Here is a 24895-nt window from a genome sequence, read left to right as displayed (position 1 = left end):
ACCAAAATGGAGGTGTCCTAAGGACACTACATCCATTCGCATGACCGTAATTACTTAAATTAAGGTGTCCTAAGAACATCCCCCTGTTCGCAATGTCCGCAACCTGAATGGATATGTCCGAAGAACACTTATCCCATCCACCTGTCCTCAAAGTTATGTCACACATTTATTTTATTCAGGGACTTCGACACTGTCCGTAGAACACCTGCACACATGCGCACCACACCTTTATGTCCTACGAACATTTCACCTGTCTGTAACTGTCCACTGCAAATGTGTCGCACTTTTAATTCGTTCAGGGACTAGAACACTGTACGTAGAACACCCACACACATGTGCACAACCGTCCCTGCGCATTTGGTATCCTACGGACAGCCGTTCCATTCACGAACGTGTCCTCAACGTCATCATGTTACCGCACCCACGCTGAGTGTGTATCCTTTTTTGCAGACACTGTCCGGGCCCCTGAACATTTAAAAAGTGCTTTTTTGGGCAATCCAAGCTATTTCACATTAAAAGTACACCATTGCACATGTCCGCGGACAGTACGGGTGTCCGCAACGTGTGCTCCTGCACCCCTGTAAAAGGCCACCCCAGAACTCATCTTCATTGTGCTTCTGACTACCTAACAGAGCATTACTGCTGACCTGTACTGACTGCATTGCTGGTGATTCCACCACCTCCCCAAGGGCCTGCAGAGGGGAACAGGTGTGAGGATGCAGATGAGAGAAATGAAGAGGATGATGAGGATGAGGTAGTGGAAGACCCTACTAACAGCACTCATCGTGAGTTTTGGGTGTGGTGTTATTTACCACTCTTGATTGAGTGCCAAAAGCTTGAGCAAATAAGGTGATCTGCACTCCATGCCGCATGGTGCTGAGTCGTGGAAAGCCTGGTTCGTATAGCTTTGGTACAACATAAATGAAGCGACACCTGAGGTCGTTCCACAGTGGGGCTATTCATAAGGTTGTACCTTGCGATAAACGTAGTAGGTTGAGTTCTTCTGCAGCATCTTCCGTTTCCGCTCCTGCCACCACAAGAGACACTTCTGTGGGACAGTGCATCCCTCCAGCTGCCTCGCAGGCCATTCATGATGCCGTTGTCCCTTAACTTTTGAGGGTCACAATATTGTGCATGTACTGCGACGCAGTACTCTGCAGGGGGGAGAACCTTCGGCATGCTTTCGAGACTGCGGTCAAGTGGTATGAGAAGGGCTGCTACCTACCTGAATAAGGCCCACCCTACATCTTCCTCTCTCCACCTGCCCTTTCCTATCCCTCTGGTTGGTGTCCCTTCCTTCCCCTCCTTCCCCTCCTTTCCTTGTGTGTTGTGTTTTAAAAAACTCCCAAAAATATAATACAACAAAAACAAAACAAAAAAAGGCTCTTTTCAGAGCAGCCTTTCAGAGTTTAAAAATAGAAGGGAAAAAAATAGTGCAGGGCCCTGTGCATTTTTTTTTAGAAGTCTGCGGACAGTCCGCAGACATTAACATTTTTAAGGGGCTATTAGAACTATTGCACTTTTCTCTGGGAGGAAGTGGTGGCTCTGGAAAGAGCCTTTTGGTGGTGTTTTTTGTGTTTCAAAAATTTCAAATGATTACCACCTACTGCAAAATTGATGGTGGTAATTCCCAAAAAGGTTACAATGCATTTTGTATATTTTGCAGAAAAATCTGATTGCCAGCATAAGTAAGATGTACTCCATCTCTGCAAAAAAAGTATGTGCTACAAAACATACTATTTTCATTGTGAAAAGAGGACATGCCAAAATTTCTCTCTGCGCAATAAGGGAAAAAATGACTTGGGAATTTGGAAACATGTTCATGACCATCACAAGTCCTTCTTTCATTGCAAATTGCAAAGAAATTCCAGACACGTCCTAAACTGTTCCTTCCACAATGAATAATAATAATGTCTGGATGACGCTGTGTCACCAAAGTAGCACAAAGTGGTACCAAATCAAGACACTTCATTCACGCACACCATGCCAGTGCACGTCCATATGAGGGAATCCAAGATGTGCAGCCACTCCACAGCGATCTGCATGCACTTCCAACCAATTTATCCATGAGTCTCACAAAATCCAGATAATCCACGTTTTGAAACACACAGCCATAGCTATCTGCTCTCCTCTCAGAAAAAATACTTTTTGACAAAATCTCTCCTTACACATCACACCCAGTAAATCTTATTGACCAATACCTTGCTCAGCTCAGTCTCATTTGCATGGCTCTCAACTCCAAGATCCCCGTATGTAATACGCGCTGTCTGCGGACTACTGCTGTGTCCGCAGACAGATCGAAAAATCTGAGCATGGGGAATGCAAATGTAAATAATGTGCACCATTTCCCATTTGAGGGTGGCTCTGAAAAGAGCCTTTTTTTGCAGATGCTTGAGACACCTTTTATTTTGTATTTTCTTTTGTTTTTTTTCTTATTTTACTCCAAAAATCTTCACATTAGCTTCTCCAAAGCAACCCTTATGTTCCAAAACAGCGTGGCATTTCCCATAAAACATAAAGACATGCCATATTCTTTAAAATAAACAATATTACCAGAATCAATGTTGTCATTATTACAAAAGAACGTACCAGCTCTAAGCATGGAAGCAAACATGCCTCGGTTGATTGCACACCTAGCAATAGGTTGCTGAGGACAAACAACAGAACTATTGTCCCATATTGTGAAGTACTAAACCAGAAAAAATAACCTTGGCATTTGGAAGGACTTTCATTACTGCTTGAACCAAGTGTTCCAAATCTGCCAACAAATTAGGGGCACTGACCTAGCACAAATGCAAAGCACCACAGTGCAAAACTACCACATGGGGACTGTTCACCCTGCCCATATCTTCACAAACGTGTACAATTCCCTGTACATTGAAACCAGGCACAGTGCTCCACACCACCTAAACTCCTTTAACATCAAAATTGTTTGCCACATTCCTGCATTTAGTATACTGCTCCAAATCATGCACAAACATGTCTCCAACCACCAACACCCTGACTTTGTCCACCTTTGCCATCTTCATTACACACAGACTCTTTCAACACAAACCACAACCTCAACACCTGATTGGCTAATCCCTACAGTCCTATGTCCATGCCAAATATGTCCAGAAGTCCCATATGTGGCACGCCCTGTCCACAGAGCGCATAACCCTCGGGGCAACCCTTCTACCCTTTCCACCATTCCCTCATTGGCTACTGTTAAGCAGTCACACAACCATCCACCAATCACATCCAATAACTCTACATCTAACTCCATTATCATAGTTCAGCACTTCATATGTACTGTTGATCACTCTGAGTACAAGTCTCATGTCATTGGAAAGCCCCTACTACAAAAACTACTGTACAAGTCTCCAAGATTTCTGCTTGCAGCTTCATGCATATCCACATGCATGAACACAAACTACAGGTATGCATATTTTCTGCACAGTACATGTACAGCTCTTGTATACATGCATATATACAGGGTAACTGCCACTTAAACTGTATAACCTGTAAAATTAACTTACTGTCATTTCTCCCATCTGCTATGATCATCTGTCACTTGCAAACCTGTCTGTTCTCCACATTTTTATTTACACACACATATATCTAAAAAAGTGTAATTTCATATTAAAAGATGGGAGAAAGAACAGTTAAATTGCAGAAAAATACTTTTTAGTGTATTATAAAATTACACGCAGCCAGGGTGAATACGTGCACCTTTATTCATGCACACAGATAGACCCTATCATTAAAAAGGCTCCCAGCTGATACAACACCACTGCCTCTACCTCAAATCATTCTGCTTTTTTTCCAAACCTTCACAAATGCATACATTCCATGCTTTTCTATACAGTTCCTGCCATGTACCCTATAAAAATAGCAGAATACGTTTATGATTATTTCTTCAATCTCCTAACATCCAATAACACAGCCTTAAGAAGCCAAGTGAGCTTTATACGCTTACTATTATACTCATTTGTAAAGCATGTTCAACTAACAGATTCTAAGTAAAATATACAGGCTACACATAGGCAAAGGAAACCGCATGTACACACTATGTTCAGTTATCAAAAAATACTACTACTACAAAAACAAACAAAAAACCTACTCTCCCATACAAAAAAGTAAATACAATACTACCATAATGTTCTAACTGTTACTCAAACATACTAGAATGTTAGTATTGCAGAATAAACAACTGTTTTAACTCTATACCATTAGATTTAGTATTAGTGCTTCCCCTCACCACTAGCATACTTTGTATAGTCATCTGAACCCCAGTATAGTAACCCACAAATACAAGAATAGCCACCCCAACTTGTTGTAGCTGGCCATTGCACAATCACACACCTCCACATACATCCTTATCATCATAATCAGACACTCATGCACAAAGCACACATACATTTCATAATAGCCCAACCCACAGTTTCTTTTTTTCTCCAACAGACCCCAAAGAATGCTTACCAAAAAGCAACTCCATGGAAAGCAATGCAGAAGTAGAACCAATCAAAATAAAAGTGTCCAAAATAAGCATCCATCTCTAGCTGAATTTGTTCAAAAAGTTCAAACAAAACAGCTAATACAGTCATTAAGCGAAACAAAACAAGCTTCCAGTACAGAAACTTTGCCTCCTCTTTCAAAATGTAAAACGAAACAGAAAGTGATTGACACAAATTCAGCTACCACTACTGCTAACACTGCACCTATATATCTTGATGTAGTGGCAAGTACCTATACCAAAAAAAATATTTTGCAAAAAATGTTCTGCCACAGAGTTCTTCAGAACCTTATAAAAACAGGAGAGAAATCATGCACAACCCTTAAAACCTACCGAAAAAAAATAATCCTAGAAGCTCTCATAGACAGTGCAATCCTACTCAAAAGGAAGTTATTTATTTTAGTTTTCATCAGATTGAAACCACTAACAAAACTAAGTACTAAACTACAAAAAAGACTTCTCAGTAAACGGAATGTCAACAAAGATAACTTGGCAAACATTTGTGGAGGTGAATGGAGTCACACCACGAGCACAGAACCATATTTCAGTGAAGAAGCATACAAACAAAAGCAAACAATCCCAATTGCCATGCATAGCAGTGGACGAGGGCATGAAAAACTTGATAATACCATTATGGAACAAGAAATGCTACTCACAAAAATATCCCCAGAAAACTCCGTATCACCTGCCCATTCCACTAAACCAATACATCCAGTCTACAAATGGCCATACACATCAATGTGTAACATTGCCAAAATATCTTTCAAATCTTTACGCCAGTTCCTCAATCAGTATGTGAAAGGCAAAGACAAATTCAAAATTAAACTACTACAAAATATGGACCCCTTTCCAGTGCGCAAATACATAGGACTACAAGGAGATTCATTAGCCTGCATTTGTGGACCTATTTGCAAAAGCACCTTCCACCATATCAAAATGATATCAACACATCATTCAACTATAAGAAATCTGGTCCATAAACTGTACTATGCCAAAAGTCCTGCTTTAGCACTAGCCAGTTTAAATAACAATCTTCTACATGGTACAGCCAAACAACTACTCGAAGAGAGAGAGCATATCCAGATAAAATATTTTGGAATTGAAAGCCACATACAAAATGCAATAGATTTACAACAGACCAGCAGCAACTGTACAGATGGCAACCTTCTTTTACACACATACAAAAAATAAATATTAAAGTTTAAAAGTACATCCGCTGAAGTACCAAATCATGTGTGTGTGTGTGTTGCCGCAGGACTTTTTATAAAAATAGCACAAAAACTATAGACATAATGTACAAAATAGAAGACAATGAAGATTTCAAATGGTTCAAATTAGCTCTCGATCTTATAGCAGAAAGCAAATACGACATCACTGATCCCTTAATACTTTCCAGTTACCGCACTGCAAAACTTGACAACAACCAAACACCTTCATGTGCTAACACAAATAGCTTGGAATTATTCCCATCACCAAAACACTTGCAACAACTCAACTTATATGAGAGCATCATAATTCAAACAGTGCACCCATTTCAAGCAATAATATGCCTTCAACCAAAAACAGCAAAACTACCTCCCTCTGAATTAGTGAATGGCATTTGTGGCAAAGTAGTTTATTTGCTATTTAGATCCGAATCACAATCACCAATCTGGCTTCAGAGCGGCAAGAAGCAGGGAAACTGCTCTCCTGAACATCCATGAAGATCTGCTCTCCAACCTTGACTCTAACATTCCCTCAGTCCTTATCCTACTTGAACTCACCTCTGCTTTCAACATGGTCAACCATACCACCCTTGTAAAATGTCTCAGTGACAACCTGGGCATCACCGATCAGGCTCTGGCCTGGCTGACCTTTTTCCTCTCTGATTGACCGTCCCCGGTTCAACTTGGGTCTTTCCTATCTTCTATCTCCCTTTCTACCTGTGGTGTTCCCCAGGGGTCTAACCTCTCACCTTGGCTTTTCAACCAATACCTGGCAACTCTCGCCTACTGCATATCCTTGTTCTGCTCTAACTTTCAGTGCTATGCTGATGACACCCAACACATTGTCAGGCTTCCTTCAGCCACCTCCTCTCCTACCCTCATCACTGACTGCCTAATCGCCATTCAAAATTGGTGTGCCGCCATCAACCTTTGTCTAAATGCCAACAAGACTGAGATCCTTCTCATTGGTACACCTGCACCATCCTTTCCCCTCACTCTGTGGCTGGCCTCCCTTGGCCCTCATCCTACTTGTGACGCCAAGAACCTTGGTGTCATTTTTGATTCCACACTCTCCTTCTCTGCACACATCTCTGACTTCTCACAAAAATCTAACTTCTTTCTACACCTCCTCAGAGGTACTCTGCCTTTCCTCTCCTTCTCTTATAAGCTAATTGTTCCCACTCTATGGTTCTCTCTAGGTTGGACTACTGTAACAACCTCTTGCTAAATCTTCCTGCCTCCACTCTCCTCCCACTTCAACTAATCCAGAACAGTACTTCAAGATTTGTCCTTGGACTCAAGCCCTGGGATCGTATCTCTCTTGCTCTGAATTCCCTTCATTGTCTCACAGTGGACGCAAGGATTACATTTTAAACCCCCTGCATTGTCCACAAGGCTTTCTGGGGCCTGGGTCCAAAATAGCTTCAATTATCCCTCCGTAAATACCTCCCCTCTCAAGCCCTTTGCACACTACCTCTAACTCTCGTCTCTGTACTTGCACAATATAAATAAAATATCATTTCATTGTCATGCATAAGTGACATTATTAATGTTGGCAACTAGGGTAATGAAGACGATGTATCATGTGAAGAAAGTAACATTTTGCAACCACATTCCACCAAATCAACCTGTTCTTAAACATTTCTATGTACTGTTGCTGAATAGAAAGTTATGAAAGTGTTACAGTAACTGTGTACACAGACTACACTCAATGGGCCTCATTATGAGTCTGGCAGGCTGCCACCGGACTCGTGATATTTTCCGGCTCCTGGCTTCATGGAAACACCAGGGAATTATGACCCTGGTGTTCCTGGAAGTCAGGTGCCGGAAAATGTTTAATCCCCATTCCCATTTGAGTCCCATAGTACTAAATAGGAGTGAGGATGACGGTGCAGGTGCTAACGTGAAAGTCTGTGAGCGAGTGCGAGTGCCGTCCCTCCTGCCAGGTCAAACCTGGCAGGCGGGACGGCAGCCGCTCTCAGACTTGGAGTGTGCCGGTCCATTAACAAAGGTGTCGGTAGGCTTAGAGGCACTGTTGTTACCGGACTGGCACACTCGTAATGAGGCCCAATGTATCCTAAAATAAATCTTTACAAGATGGCGGCCACATATATATGTACATATGTTTATTTCAAACAGATTGTAGCCGCGGATACCATGGATGTATGTGCGACTAAATGTGGCAACACTTGGTGGGTTTTACCTGCGGCTTCCGCAGGGAATAACCACGGCTATAATTAAATACATAACGCTACACACTGCATTGAAAGGATCAATTAAAGGTTGTTGATCCATATATATATATCCGTGTGTTTTCCTTGTCTATTTTTATAACTGAAAAGTTGGCCATAAAAAGGACCATTTTGGGGATAAGGAAAAAAGAGGTAGGGACTGGGAAGGGAACAACAATAGGATTCAAACATATAACTAAAGGTATTTATATTTAGTACATTTGTTTGTGTTTTCTAAAGAATAGGGCAAGCAAATTGATACTTAAAAATGTATCTAGCGTTGGCAATTTGACTTACGTTTTGAAAGAGCCTTGCCCAAAGTGTCCAGGGTGCCACGTCCCACCTCGATCAAGCTGTGACAGGTTTTGCACATCGCAATAGAATTAGAAAGATTGGGTGCAGGCAGGATGGACTGAGGTTGGGTGTTAGTTGGTGGAAATAGCTAGTAATCGTAGTGGAAGTCTGTGGCGCAGATGATAAATACTTGACTGGATTCATCAACCAAGTCACGTAGTCTGACCACTTCCTAATATGCTTGCACCTCCTCACCACTAAAGCACAGGATCCACCACCCGCTAGTCATAGCCCTATCTCCATCAGAAAAAACCTGTAAACTGCCTGCAGAAAATGTCATTGTCATTCTTGCAGATGTGCTCTAGACTCACTGGCCCACAGTTACTAATCCTGACAGTATCTCCACTTTTTATCACACATTTTTTAAATCCACTCTTGACATGGTAGCCCCACTCACCTCCAACATACCACACAAATTGAAGCCAGTGAACTTCTGGTTTGATGAAGAACTCATACGTTTACGGCATAACAGAAGAGTGTTAGAGCACCTTCATAAAAAGAAACCATCCATCAATACAACTAACGTGTTTGTTGCATCTAATAAAACCTATACATCAACAGTGATAGCTCACAAAGCTAACTCCCTAAACACCTGAATTACCATAGAATTATTCTCTATACTAAGGAAACTAGAATCACCCATTCCCTCAGTAACACTTGCACGCACAGACAGAGCTTGTTGTACCACCATTCAAAATGCACTGGCACACAACATCTTCACCCTACAAGAGAAAATAAAGAACAAGAGTAAAGTATTACCTGGCAAAAGTATGCCTTCACTCTCCCCTAGCACTAACGTCGACATCACCGCTTACCAATTCACATTCAGCAAAGTATCCCAAGACCAGGTCTTGGCCACCATCACTACCCTTAAACCCTCTAACTGCAAAGGTGACAGCTTCCCATCCCACTCTGTGCATCTGCTTTAGTGCCCATCATCACCGACTTTATCAATGCTTCAATCACCTCTAACTCAGTCCTGTCTAGCATCCAATCAGCCTGGGTAACCCCAGTACTCAGGAAACCCTCCCTTGACCCCACCAACCCTACCAACCATCATGATCATTCCATTCCTACTGAAGATAATTGACAGAGTAGACTTAATGTAAATCCAACACTACTTGGAAAGCAACCACATGTTAGGAGCCAGAAATTTAGGTTTCCGCCCCAAACATAGTACCAAACAGTGCTACTATATTTCAAAATCCAGATAGACAGCATCTGAGATTCTGGCAACACAGGCATTCTACTCCTACTCGACCTTTCAGCTACGTTTGACCTGGTTGATCACGATAAGCTATGCCTTGCACTGGCTGAAAACTTAAATGTTTCCCCAGAAGTCATCCTATGGATCAAATTATTTCTGTTGGAACGTACTTCTAGAGTCTTTATCGGTGATGAGGCCGTTGACCCCATCACAGTACCTTTAGGTGTCCCTCAAGGCTCTTGTCTCTCACCTACACTCTACAATGCATACACAAAACTACTATTTTCAGCACTTGACGCCATTGGTGTAATCTACAATAATTTCGCAGATGACACCCAGATATTGATTTCTATCACTGGGTATCACAAACACAAGACACTGCAACGTTCGACAAGATCTAAGCAATCATCCAAAACTGGATGGCCACTCATAGCCTATGCCTGAACAATGAGACAAGAGAGATCTTCATTGTAGGCTCTTCCGCCCGCCTAAAATCCCTAGATGATAGCTACTCTGCCATAAATATTGATGGTACACCCATCCCAGTGTAACAAATGCAATAAATAAAGAGACCATATTTCCTTTCCATGGCAGCCTGCAGAAGGCGAAGAGAGAACCCTATGACCATATTACCACAAGCAATTTGTTTTTCCTTTGAAGCCTATCCCAATTCCGAAAAACGTTACCACACAGCCAGTCCCTGGTGCACATGGCCACTTTATCCCCATTGGTTGTCCCTCATGGTCATGGCCAGTAGCCAGATTGTCCAGGTCATGACCTTATGCCATAACCTGGCCAATCTGTCCACTGCCTGTGGCCACAGGCTAAAGCTCAGTCACCAAAGGTTTATCACCCTAGATTGGCTGAAAATGCAGTTTCAAACTGTCTGCAGAGCACAGAAAACAATAATGGGCAGGCCATCAAGCATGTGCGCAGTCACATGATGACATCTGCGGACACCCATCGGGTGGGAGACACAGGGAATATGTGCATGGATTTCTGCCAACGAGCGCTCTCCACTGACTAATTAAAAGTGCATCATGTGGAACAGACATGTTCGGACACAACGTGATGTCCCCAGTCACCCCATATTCAGAACAGACACCCCGGACAGTCGTATTATCCGTGAATTACTAATTGGAGGTTTGAAAAATGTATTATGACAGCACTATATACAACATATATATAGTATACAAAATGAATGTATGTATGAAAGATATGGGGTATCGGAATGGGAAACATAAATGGGAGAATATGGCATTTCTATACAATGATGATTAGGGGAGGGAGGAAAGATTCATCAAAGCTTCTTTCATTCATATTTGGAGGATTTGATGGGGGTGAATGCTGGGTACAGGAGGGACAGGTACAGGAAGGACGGTGATTATCAACATTTCTAATAACATGATTTTAACAGGATTTAAAGGTTCCTTAAAGTCATTACTAAGTTCCTCCAATTTTTCAGACAAGATCATGTTTTCATTGTGTGCAGTTGGGGTAGAGATTGTCTTTGTGTTTCTTGGGATTCTCCATAATTAAATAGGGTTGTTGTTTCTTCATGTAAAGTATGTACTATAAGAAAGGAAGACATTATTATTTCACTGAGGTCTGTAGAAATTACATTATTTGTTTATATTAAAAGATGTATTGTTTACCATTAGAGATGTTATCATCATTAATTTCTTCTTTTAGAAAGTGTTCCTCCAACCACTCAAGATTGTTTGCCATTTCTGTTAAAATAAAATAGTGATATTTGCTTATAAGAAATATGTAAATAATTAATGGTAATAATAGAGAAATAAATAGTGTACTTACTAATTTTTGAGAGATTGTTTTGGAATGAGCACCTGGTGTATGTGAGTCTATATGAAGAGTTGTATTGAAGTGATAATATGAGGTGTACAGTTTTGGTTTGCGCTTCGTGCATTCCATTATATTGTGTGATACATGTAATTACATTACAACCATACATTCATACACATATGACAGTGACAGCATTGAGCTAGCAAGGCAGTGAATTAAGTCACTAAAGGAACTCTGGACCTTGAGAAATATTATAAGTGGCACAGGTTAGGGGGCAGAGATTCAAACATATGTGTCTAGTTATTTTTGATTAAGGTTACATGTGTTGGCTGCAAATTCGATCAACCAAAGGGTAAGCAAATGTCATAACCAGAGATTACCAGCAATGCATACACTGTGAAAACCAAACATCTAATTGGGGCTGTGGTGGGTTTATCAAGGAGCATTGTTTGGGCCATTGCCGCAATCCATGTGCTGTAGGCAGATGGCCTGAGTTCTCTCATTCTCCTCGACCACTCCTCTGCCTTCGACCCAGTTAACCACGACATCCTGATCGCAGTTATCTAGCACACAATGGGTATCAGTGGTCAGGCTCTGGCCTAGGTAACCGCCTTCCTCTCTGACTTCCCAACCCAGGTGGAAATCAGAGCCTTTCACTCAACTATCACTCTCTCAACCCGTGGTGTTCCCCAGGGATCTAACCTATCCCCCTGGTTCTTCAGCGTCTATATGGTTGCCCTGGCACGTGTGATTGCCACTTTCACCTCTAACTTCTAGTGCTACGCTGATGACACACAACTATCTTTCAGGCTACCCTCAGCCGCCTCTTCCTATTCGCTCATATCTGACTGCCTATATGCTTTTCAATCTTGGTGTGCTGCAAATGACGCCACTAAGAATGACATTGGGACCCCTGCTCTCGCTTTCCGACTCTCACTCTGGCTGGACTCCCTTGGAACTGCGCCTGCACCCACCTGCGAAGCAAGAAACCTGGGAGTCATAAATGACTCCACTCTCTCCTCTCGCATTTCAGACATCTCTAAAAAATCTAACTATCAGCTTCACCTCCTCAGAGGCAGTGCGTCCAGAGGTTGGCAATTAGAGCTCTTGCTTTGAGGGAACTGCAGGAGGGACGCTGTAATTGGGTGATGGCCACAGTTCCTGCCTTGCAAGCAGTGTAGGTTGTGCTGCTATTCCTGGGACTTGGTCAGAGATATTGCATGGTGGCATGGGGCACAGCATACAAGATTATCATGATTAATCCACATCATTAAAAAACACCAACGTATTCCACATAAACCAAGGGGGGTAGCACATGTTATGCTTCAGTTTATTTATATATGATAACAATATTAATCAAAAACCTTGCACGTTCAGATAAAATAGTTTAGGTGAAGGGTCCTGTTAGGAAATGTATTTCTATTATATGTTTAATACCTGCTTTATCCCTCTCCCTGAATGCACGCTGTGTGTCTGCAGGTGTGAGGTCATGAATGGAATGCCTGGAGTGTGATTGACGGGAATGTCGAGTCTATGAGAATCCACCCAGGGCAGTTGGTAATGATGTAGCCTGGGTGGTGGGAGCCAGTGGGCTTCCCTAGTACTGTACTTCCTAATCTCCTTGTGATGTAACCTGAAGTAACCTGAAGATCACAGCTGGTTACCAGAGTATCCTTTATAAGTACCCTGACTACTGGTCGTAACAGGTCCCTCCACCAATATTGCTGCATGACTGTATAACATGCTAGGCCTAATTCTGTCACAATCATGTGGTAAAGCACTCCACTGCTCTTGAGCTAGGTCCATGATATAAGCAATAAAATCAAAATAAATACAAATAAAATGGGTACAATTCGAAAAATGTGACAAACAAGTCTATTGGCTGTTCTGGCCAAGAAATGTAAGTACAACTCAGTCCCGCCTACACTGCTCATGCAACATGACATGATGCAAAACAAATGAGGTGATGGCTGGAAGGTTAAACGTGAATCTCAAAACTCTGGCAATGGCGTTGGGCAACCCTCCACACCACTGTTCTTCAGCCAAGCAATTACAGAAAGGCAAAATTCCATATGCAAATCAGGCTTGCTCTCACCCCGAAAAGGGCAGTCCAGCCCGAATACTAGATCTCATCACTTATGTACGAGACTACAGGCAACCACAGACATGTCTCGGCCTCATGACACATGATAGTAGAAATGATATGATCATTGAGCACACTGTGAACATGAAACAAGAGCAACATATGTTCATTCTGCATGGGTAGTATACGAAAGCCTAGAGCTACATGTGTTTGAACAGTACAGATGGGCACGGGCACATGTGGCACAGCATTACAAAAATAAATAAAGGGATGTTGAGCTACACACGAATTCTTAGGTTGTTATTCTATCACACATTAGATGGAAACATCCTAAAATCTTTAAAACATCTGTCACTGTGTTCACCATCCCAGCTCTAGTTGAAACTTAACTGCTGTAGAGGGTGGAGCATACAGCGATTCTTTAAGTAAAATCAGAACGAGGCACATAAGGTTAAGCACCAACAATAGCTTTTATGTGAATTGTTTCATAAATGATTCGGCACTTTAGCACACTTTAGGCCCCGCGCATGCGCATGCAGCCATAATCACAATTCTGTCTGGATAAGAACACAATGGGCCTCATTACGACCCTTGCGGAAATGGAAAAATGATGGCGGAAATGCAATACCGCCATCGAACACCGCTCGTTGCGATCATGACCCGTCACCGTAAAGTACGATGCCATTAGCGACACCGCAGTGAACGGCAACGCTAACTGCACCAAGTACGCGCACGCGCGCCTTGCAAAACCGGAATCACCGCCATGGCGCAACGGTACGCGAATTCTGACCCTAGCGGACATGTACTGAACGCCATCAAGCACGTCGTAAAGTACCATTCCGCCATGGCGAGAAATACGGCAACGCGAACCAACCGTAAATGGCCCACTGAGTGCCTGTACTCCACTCCCTGGCCTCATTGCACAACTCCTGGCAGGCGCAATGTACTCACACTATGCAACCAGTGAAATCCACAATTCACCCATGCATGCCAACGTAGAAAAGCATGCAGGGGCTCAAAGCGCCCCGTGAGTGGGCATCCATGTACGGCATGTCACCATAGCCGTACTGACGCAGCACAGGCATGTGAAGGTACAATACATCAAAATGAAAATCAAGAACACATGACACAAAACAACAGTAGTCCCCCATCGCTTGCCACCAGCGCAAGGCAACATCCAAAACAGCATCCTGAGGGGGATTGCACCAGCCCTGTACTCATGCCAGTAAACAAACCAACCATCAGCAGAAGCATGTACCACACAAGTCGGCAGAGTGACTGAGCAGCCAGGCCCATCCCAAGAGGGGCCGATGGGAGCTGCAGGGCACAGATGGCATCAATACAGAAGCTATTCCAATGGACATGACCCCAGTCCCCCTCCAACAAACGCACGCAAACACAGTCACCTGTGACCAGCCACATTCTGAACAACCCATCATTCCACCAATCGACCTGGCTGACAGGCACCAGTCGGCCAAAAGCCAATCCCCCGCCCCTGAACAGCACATCATGTAAACAGTCACAATGGCAGCCCCTATCCGTGACCATACTGTGCTACGTAGGCAAACGCGGCCAGTACTGTACCACACAACTCAACTCAGAAGGCGGAACACAATGCAGATCATCACGCAATACATACCGCCACAAAGCGAAAATCGCCACATCACCTGCAAAGAACAACGCAACACGACAAATATCGGAATACAATTTAAATGCACATCCAAATGACAAAGGCCCCACAGCAATTTGCAAAATACCACCAAAACAACCATCATCACCGAGGGCTGCATCTGCAATAATTGACCGGCTTCCACTTGTGTGACGCCCTGTACCATCATGGCACACAGGGCCTACATCAACGTTCCAAAAGGCAACATGGAAGCGGCAAGAACCGCAGGTCCGTCCCATGAGGCAGGCACTAGTCGAGCTGAAAGGCCGAAATGTTGCACCTAGCCACCAGTACAGCGTAAGGGCATGTGGCCCATTGGCGATCGTCCCATATGATCGAAATGGTGCTCCACTGATTCACCCGAAGCTGCAGGAGTCGAGAGTAAAAACCATCTGGAGGAGTGGCGTAGAGATGGCATCTGCAATAGGGCAGGAGATACCTGTCACCCAAAAGAAACACAAATCAACCGATTGCATTACGGGACTCATGATGCATTACAATCTTCATTCAACACACCAAATCCACACCCATATGCATGCTAGCCCACTCCAAAGGAATATACACACCCCTAAATCAGTATCGAATCATAACGAAACCAATCGAGCTAAATACACCATTGTCAACGTCGGTTACTGTGCATGCGTCCGTCAAGATAGAACCCATGACATGGGATTAGTAACGTGCCTAGACACAAGTGTATGAAGGCGCGTCGAGACAGGGAGGATCCGACAAGGGCAGATAGACGTATGTCCCACTATGGCAGCCTTGCATCACATAACGCAGGGGAAGGGGAGTGAATCAAAAAACCCATGTACATGGCAGACCCTAAACGGAATCATCAGTCCATGCATCCACACATCATTCCCTCATCCCGCAATGAAAACGCATGAATATTCACTCACATAATATGTGAAACTTCCATCGCGTCTGTGCGTAATGCAGTCCGCAAAAACCACTGTGCCCCTGGCCGGATCTGTAGTGTTGTGAAGCAAGATGGATTTGGGAACGTCCTGCCTTATCGTCCACTACGCTATTGCGCATCCCATTCAATTCATATCATTCATTGCCTGCTCGTTATGGGCCATGTCCCAAGGACATTCTACAATAGAACGTTACATTTCCAGCCAGACCTGTGGGCGTATCCTCGCCGCTACTTCAAAACCAAAAATGCTGGCCTTCGAATTCCTCACTTGCAACATTACGTCGAAAAGGCTTCTGTGAACGCTTGCATTCACAATTACATCAATGTAGTGCGGCTGTGTGTCATGATGCTAACTGGCTGCAATCACAAATGGCACGCCACGCCCGTCGGTGAAGTACGTTACTGTGCTGCATGAGGGTCGGCCATCGATCGAGCCCTACATACCACTGACTCTTCACAGGTATGTAAGCGGCTGCAATCATAGCATGTGTAACAATGGGAGCATAGCATGAAGATCAGTCAAAGTACATCACACTGCCATCGGGATTTGATACATGATTCAAATCCCAAGATGCCATGCGGCCAAATGCAGCCTTACGTGCGGGACGTGCTCGGCCAGAAGGGATTGCATCTGCCACAGATTCATTCAATCAGCACAGGTGGAGGCCATACAGGCCGACAGCACATATATTGCAGACCCAAACCCCTCCCACAACCACTCCCACTACAAAATGCTACCGGCAGGACTAGCGATGTTGGGCCTGGGGTACCAGATAGCACTGCAAGTGCTACAACTACAAGAAGACGACGAACAACAACAGGTACAACAACCGGGCGCACAGGGGAGACGGAGGAGAAGGAGGAGGAGGAGGGCAAGGCAGGGTCAGCAAGGCCCACAAGCACTGCCACTACCACCACGCAGGCGGCCCGCAATCCCACGCCTCCGAGCCGATCCGTTCAACCTCACTGCTGAGCAGATCCACACCCTCTACCGTTTGGACCGGGACACCATAATCGCCATTGTGGACATGACACATGCTGACCTCGTGAGCATGATAGATAGCCCAACCGCCATCCCACCCCTACTGAAGGTGGTGTCTGCACTCCACTTCCTGGCCACAGGCACCTACCAGCACACAGTGGGACAGTTGCATGGCATTTCACAGCCACTGTTCTCACGGACACTCTTCCAAGTGCACGATGCCCTCCTGAAGCACGCCGACGACCACATCACACTACCACGCACGTACCAGGAGATTACCAACGCTAAAGTGGGATTCCATGCACTTGGCGGCATCCCGGGTTGCATTGGTGCCATCGACTGCACCCATGTTGAATTGGTTGTCCCACATGCCATGGAGGTCCAGTACCGCAACCGGAAACAATTTCATTCAATCAATGTGCAAATGGTGTGTGACTCCAACAAGATATTTACGCATTGTTGTGCCAGATTTCCAGGATCTACCCATGATTCTATGGTCCTGAGGAACACAAGAATACCACGCTACATGGAGCGACACGCAGGGCACAGATCCTGGCTACTCGGTGAGTCTCATTCCATGCATGACATCGTGGCCCATTTGATGCGTCAATGACCTTGCAGGGGGGGGGGGCTACTTAGCACTATCATTCCACTGACACCCTTTATTCGTCTCATACAGGTGATGCCGGGTATCCACTGAAGAGATGGCTCCTTACACCAATCCGGAACCCACAGAACGAGCATGAGGAGGACTACAACCATGCCCACTCACGTACCCGTGTGGTCATTGAACAGGCATTCGGCCTACTGAAGGCTCGTTTCCGCAGCCTCAGCAGGTCTGGCGGGGCACTCATGTACAGCCATGAGAAGGTTTCTAAGATGGTCATGGCATGTGTCATGCTGCACAACATGTGCATACGTAGGAATGTGCCCATGCCCCCTGACGCTGTACTGCATGCACCTGAAGATGATGATGATGATGAGGGTGGGGATGTGGAGGCACCTCAAGGAGTCCATGAGGCACAGGATGTACGTGCAATCCGACAGAGCATCATAGATGCATGCTTCTAGCAACCACGCATGGTGCCTATTACACGGAAAGGGGACCTGTGGCACTGTGTGTGTGTAGTACAGGCACATTGTGGACTGTACGCCTATGAAGGCCTCGTACGCAAATATCAATGTCCACACATGTCATTGGATGATAATGAGGTGCTGTATTGTTAATGTGATTTGATTTATACACCCTATGGACCCGCCACCCAGTGAAGCCCAACACACCCCCTCCACCCTACTACCTCCCCCCCCAACACCAGTGTCCAAATATGCATGCTGTCCGTGGGTAGACGCTATTGCAAGCCCCCTCTATGGGTTTCAGGGGCAACCCTTCCCGTGGAGCGCAGGTTCCTGCCAGATCTGCGTTGGGGGCTGCCCTGGACGGAACTTGCCACGGATGATGTCTCTGCCTGCTCGCGTCCATGCATGTCTCTGAGGGTTTGTGAGAGCTCCGAGAGCACACGGCGCACAGCAGCAAGTTCAGCACAAACGTCTTTGGACGTCGCATGCAGTTCCCCCCTCAGGCTCTCGGTGCTTTTCTCCATTTGTGCTCTCAGGCTCTCGGTGCTTCTCTCCATTTCTCCCCTGAGGCTCTCACTACTTTTCTCTATTTGTGCCCTGAGTGTCTCGGTGGATGTTTCCATGGCTGCCCTGGAACCCCCGCATTCATTTGCATGGTCCTTGAGTAGCGTGGACGCTTCCTGCTGTTGCTCGATCAGCAGGTCGAGGGACTGTTGCCTCTGCTGGGCCATGGACATTTGCGGTGGTGTGACAGGGGGGCTGCTCAACACATGTTGCCTTGGCACAGGACTTGTGGGGGTTGGCCAGTCGTCGTCTTCAGGGTGCCCCTGCGTGGTTTCGTCATGGTGTAGGGGATGGAACATGCAGGGGGATTGGGAAAGGTCATGGATGGTACCTACGTCGCCAGCACTGTTTTCCGTGTCGGAGCATGCTGGCATGACAGCTGTGTCACCTATGGTGCTGCTACCACCAGAGGCAGTGCCATCAGATACGTTCTTTGGGGGGACCTGTGGTGCTGGGGTTGTGGACTTGCTGGCTGCTGGGGTGCCTGTTGCAGTCCCCTCCAGTGTGCTGCCACTTGATTCCTGCTGCTGCCGTGTCTTGATCCTTGCACCTGAGGTGGAGGCTCTTGGGACGTTGGTCCTGGCCCTCTTTGCAGGCGTGCTGGTAGGGGTGTCCTGCAGCTCGTCGTTGGTATCGGACCCTGTGGTGGAGTAAAGAGGGGCGAGCGTTAGTTATGGGTCTGTCGGATTTGGAATGGCAACGTATCAAATGCATTGGGGTGGTACATGAGGCTGATTTGGGACTGGGCCTTGGAGGTGGTCTCATTTTCGTGTGGATTGAGGATGCATTCATTTGGCTGCCTGCAGTTAGGGGGTGCATGCTGCACATGTAGGGGTTGTTTATGGCTTCTTGATTGATTTGTTTGTTCATTCTGACTTTTAGAGGGCGCTGTCAGGGCAAAGTATGTATTGCACTATGGGGTCACATGGTACTGCACATGTTCGTGGTTTGTGGATTTCGCATTGTTTCTCTTGGCCAACCTACCTGATTCTCCGGATGTCGGCACTCCTTTCTCCATCCCTCCGACTCCCTCTATGCTCTCCATTCCTATGGTGGAGGCGCAGATTTCCTCCCAGGGGGTCAACTTGATGGGCGACTCTGAACCCCCCCCGGTAGCTGTGGCGATGTTCCTGTTCGCAGAAAGTATGCTGCGTACGCGGATCCGCAGGTCGTCCCACCGCTTGCGACATTGCTGTGGCGTGCGGGGTGTTGTCCCCACCGCACTTACGCGCTGTGCCACCAGGGCCCATATGGCCTTCTTGTTGGCAAGGGCCGTCCTGGTCATTTGACTGGAGAAGACGACGGCGGAATTTTCCTGGAGGGTCTCGGTGAGCACGGTCAGTTCCTCTCGGGAGAAGTGTACCTGCCGCTTGCGGTCACACGCTTTCTTGGCTACCTTTCCCATATTTATTTTTTTAACTGGGGTTGCTAACGGGTTGGGATGTGTGTCAGGGTCGGATTTTTTATGGTTGTGTTGGGATTCGGATTTTATAGTTGTGCGGCGTGCTGTTTCCCGTTCCGGCCACATGCTTTTACTTCCGTTTCCGTATATTTACGGTGGCCGTAATTTGCGGTGCACGCTCGTTACGGTGACCGCTCATTACGGTGACCGCTAAGATGGGTGGCGGTATTGCACCTGGTGCAGCGTACGGCGGCGGTAAGGGCCGTTTTGGGGTCATTTCCGCCATCGCAGCCTTTCGGATTCCGCCATGGCGTAATGCTCGTGCCCGATGGGTCGTGATTGGCCGCACTTTGCTCCTTCGTGCAATGGCGGAAACGCTATTTACGCTGTTGCGGTCCGGTCAGTCACTTTCCGCCAGGGTCGTAATGAGGCCCAATGACCTTTCCCAGCTGCCGAGTTCTCCTGTGTTCGTCTCCTTGAATTGTTTTGCCAGCCACATTGCAAATGCCATCAGCGTGTAATTAAAGGGAATGAGATAAATAGGCCCGATAGAACCAATGAAAGGAAATTCAGACCAAAATGAGCGGCACAGAATGCTTACAAGAAAACGAAGGTTTCAGAAAACTAGAGCGGGGAGACAGAAACCAAATGAAAAGAAGAATGAGGCTCATTTTGTAAACTTAATTTAATAAAGTTCAACAAAACCATAAAATAAATGCATTTAGTTCTACAACTTAAGTTTTGCATATTCTAAACTACTGCTCACTCTAATAGGATTCCTGTTACATCAACACGTGTAATTAATGTCTTTGATTTTGTGTGGACATTTTATACGACGATTCCCATTCAATTCACGTTTTCGGTTTGGTTTATTTTTCTATTCTCTAAATATGAACGTCTGTTGTTGTTTGTTTTCTATGTTGCTGCAGCGGAGGCACAAATAAGTCAGCCACAGACCTATTCTGCCTCCTCAATAGTACGTTTTCACACACTCATCAACGCAGTAAGGCACACTGGGAATGTGTTACACTTTTGAGAATTAAGGCACAACCTTTACAACCTTCATTTTTATCAGCAGCTAATGCAAGTGACATTGGCTGTGGCTATGTAGAGTGGTCAGCTGGTAAACTATGTTCTTTCCTTCAAGAAACACTGTGGTGTTTCCTTCATCGAGCCGCAGTATTTCTTTCGTGGATCTTAAATTGCAGAATTTTCTGAAGACCTGTGAGGCAAAATATTGTAGTCTAATTTTTATTAAAAAAGCTATTTACTTTGTTGGCCCTCTCGGTTCACGTGATCAACTGAAAGGTTACATTTGAAGAGCATGTCTGGGTTTAACTACATTGCAGATAGAAGGACATCCTGACCACTATGAATCATTGGTCGAAGTGTACGAAAAGAAGTAGTGAAACTATGTTCCCTGCTGGCCTGCCCCTACGCCCCCCACCCCCATAAACCACATGACCACGCCCCACCCCACATGCAATCCAAACCCCCAAACACACCTGCTGTTTAAAGGGATGTTCAATGGGTGCAAGTTTCAACTTCTGCCTACACGGTTTCTTTATAAAACAAAAGTAAGTATACGAACACTGCCCCCGTCCACTTTGACCACTGCTATGAATACGAAAAGTGAACAAACGAGATGGAGAAAAGTCACGGAATGGTGGTAGGGTGGTGTGAAGTAAATGTATATAAGGAATAAGTAGATTTAGAAATACTCAAAATCAAAAACAACGACATAAAGGTAAAATACAAAGCAAGGACTTCGGCAAATATACACATATCTGTATGAGTATGTCCAAAGGTGTTATGACATTTAAGACTAAAATATTATGTTAATTGTTTGAAATACATGAAACATTCACCGACAACTTCTATATAATTTTAAGTTATTTAACCTAATGTGACTCGACCACAAACCCACTGACTGGCAAACACCCTTTTGCTGAGAGTGTGTTCATTTTTCCGAAGCCAAGGATGGACGTGGCACGCACGGGACTACGCCAGAGGTAGCAGGTGCATAATACATGATGGCGAACACGCCCTTCCGTTCTGCCAGGTCGTCTCGAGATTGTCACTCACAATGCCCCATTCCAGGAGTGCTTTGCATTAGAGAATAATGGCCCGTGGGCTGCAGGGACAAGGGACCTGCAGGGAGTTTTTTGGATGGAGGCATGCAAGGCCTCTGTCCCTGCAGCCAGTAGGGGTTCAAAGTTAGCACGGCCAAAAGAAAGACCTTATGGCATCTGTTTGAATGCTATGCTAATGTCTTTCTATGGGCCAAGCTTTAGGTGGCACTGGGAGAGGGTAGTGTCAATCAACTACTTGCCCTCCCTTGAGTCACTGCGCGGGCTGAAGAAGAGGAGAAACGCAGTGGGACTAACATTGTGAACATTCTTTTGGATAAATCGACATTTTAATACATGCATGGCCATATGCATGTGTTTTGTGTGTGTGTGTGTGGATTTCATCGGTGCTGGGCAGAAGGGGAGGGGCTGCTGCTGATGATCATACGGGCATATAAATATATTCAGTGAAAAAACTTTGTTAAAGGGACGTTATGGTTAAGTTGCGGTACTAAAAACCTATGAAATTCAGTGAAAAAACTTTGTTAAAGGGACGTTATGGTTCCAAGTAAAACCGCAAAACCCTTGAAATTCGCCAGTTATGGTAAACTAAGCAACCATAACTCGCGCCACCACCGTGCACTGCTAAGACTAACACCCACCACATAAACAATGACATCACAAATGTCATTGATGACATCACTGATGACATCACATGTGTATGTACTTTTCATGAAAGAAGTGTACAAGGGATTCTTATTATAATGTTGCGAAAAATGTGTCAAGGATCATTGCAATAACTATCATACCCTAATTAGTGCATTGAACGATGCATTGATATAAATAGCATTCTATTATGGGGTTCTATCTAGTATACTAAGCTACTCATGCAGAAACATAGCATTGTGTGCAGCGTACAAGATGAAGGTATAATATTCATAATGTTAATATGTTGAATCATGAAATGATAATAGTTTTCTTAATAGATTTTTGTGTAGTGTGAAATATGTAATAAGTAGCTAATAAAACCCATGTATTACATAATTGCATTACTATAGACAAAACACAAAGAGACAAGAACACATACCAATATGGGTATATACAGGGAAAGTGAAGTTAGCAAAAAAGCACAAGTAGTAGCGCAAACAATTCATAACCTGATTATTTTCATGCAAATAAAAGATTGCTCTGTTTCAAAGCTGCTATTTACCCTATGTATATTTATCACTTGATGTGATTGGACCCTAAGGAAAGTAGTGTGAGTACAATGTATACAAATATGACAATATATAGGGAAAGTACAGCCATAAAAAAACAACATAACTATCAGAAAGTGCTGATAAGTCTATTGATTATCTTTATGCACAAAAAGGATTGCTGTCTTTGAAGCTTGTGTCTTCCCCTATGTATATGTTTCATATGATGTGACTGGACTATAAGGGAATTACTATAAGAACCTACTTGACGGATACGTGTTCTGAAATGTTCTAAATAAACTGAATGGGAGGTGTTCTGAGGACGCTGTCCGTATTGTTCGTTGTCAAGTTGAATATGTTCTAAGAACACTCGCGGTGTCCTGAATTGTTCGCATATACACAAAATGGGGGTGTTCTGAAGACGTTGTCGAACACTCGCTGTGTCCTGAAATGTTCGCAAATATGAATGGGGGTTGTGGCTGACAAGTTGAATATGTTCTAAGAACACTCGCGGTGTCCTGAAATGTTCGCAAATAAACAAAATGGGGGTGTCCCGAGGACGCTGTCCGTACTGTTCTCTGTCAAGTTGAATGTGTTCTAAGAACACTTGCGGTGTCCTGAAATGTTCGCAAATAAACAAGATGGTGGTGTTCTGAAGACGGTTCTAAGAACACTCGCGGTGTCCGGGGAATATTCGTAGGGGGTGTCCTGAAGACTCTGTCCGTATTGTTCTCTGTCAAGTTGAATGTGTTCTAAGAACACTTGCAGTGTCCTGAAATGAAATGTTCGAAAATAAACAAAATGGGGGTGTTCTGAAGACATTTCTAAGAACACTCCCGGTGTCTTGGAATGTTCGTAGGGGGTGTCCTGAAGGCGTAGTCCGTATTGTTCACTGGCAAGTTGAATGTGTTCTAAGAACACTTGCAGTGTCCTGAAATGTTGCGCAAATAAACAAAATGGGGGTGTCCTGAGGAAGCTGTCCGTATTGTTCTCTGTCAAGTTGAATGTGTTCTTAGAAAACTCATGGTGTCCTGAAATGTTCGCAAATAAACGAAATGGGGGTGCTCTGAGGACACTGTCCGTATTGTTTGTTGTCAAGTTGAATGTGTTCTAAGAACACTCGCGGTGTCCTGAAATGTTCGCAAATAAACAAAATAGCGGTGTTGTGAAGGCGTTTCTAAGAACACTCGCGGTGCCCTGGAATGTTCGTAGGGGGTGTCCTGAAAGCGTAGTCCGTATTGTTCTCTGTCAAGTTGAATGTGTTCTAAGAACACTTGCGGTGTCCTGAAATGTTCGCAAATAAACAAGATGGTGGTGTTCTGAAGACGGTTCTAAGAACACTCGCGATGTCCGGGGAATGTTCGTAGGGGGTGTCATGAGGACGCTGTCCGTATTGTTCTATGTCAAGTTGAATGTGTTCTAAGAACACTCGCGGTGTCCTGAAATGTTCGCTAATAAACAAAATGGGGGTGTTCTGAAGACGTTTCTAAGAACACTCCCGGTGTCCTGGAATGTTCGTAGGGGGTGTCCTGAAGGCGTAGTCCGTATTGTTCGCTGGCAAGTTGAATGTGTTCTAAGAACACTCGCAGTGTCCTGAAATGTTCGCAAATAAAATGGGGGTGTCCTGAGGACGCTG

Source organism: Ambystoma mexicanum, chromosome 6p, assembly GCF_040938575.1.
Source record: "Ambystoma mexicanum isolate Mex_15411 chromosome 6p, UKY_AmexF1_1, whole genome shotgun sequence".
Taxonomy (NCBI): Eukaryota; Metazoa; Chordata; class Amphibia; order Caudata; family Ambystomatidae; genus Ambystoma; species Ambystoma mexicanum.
Note: the sequence above shows the minus strand (reverse complement) of the source record.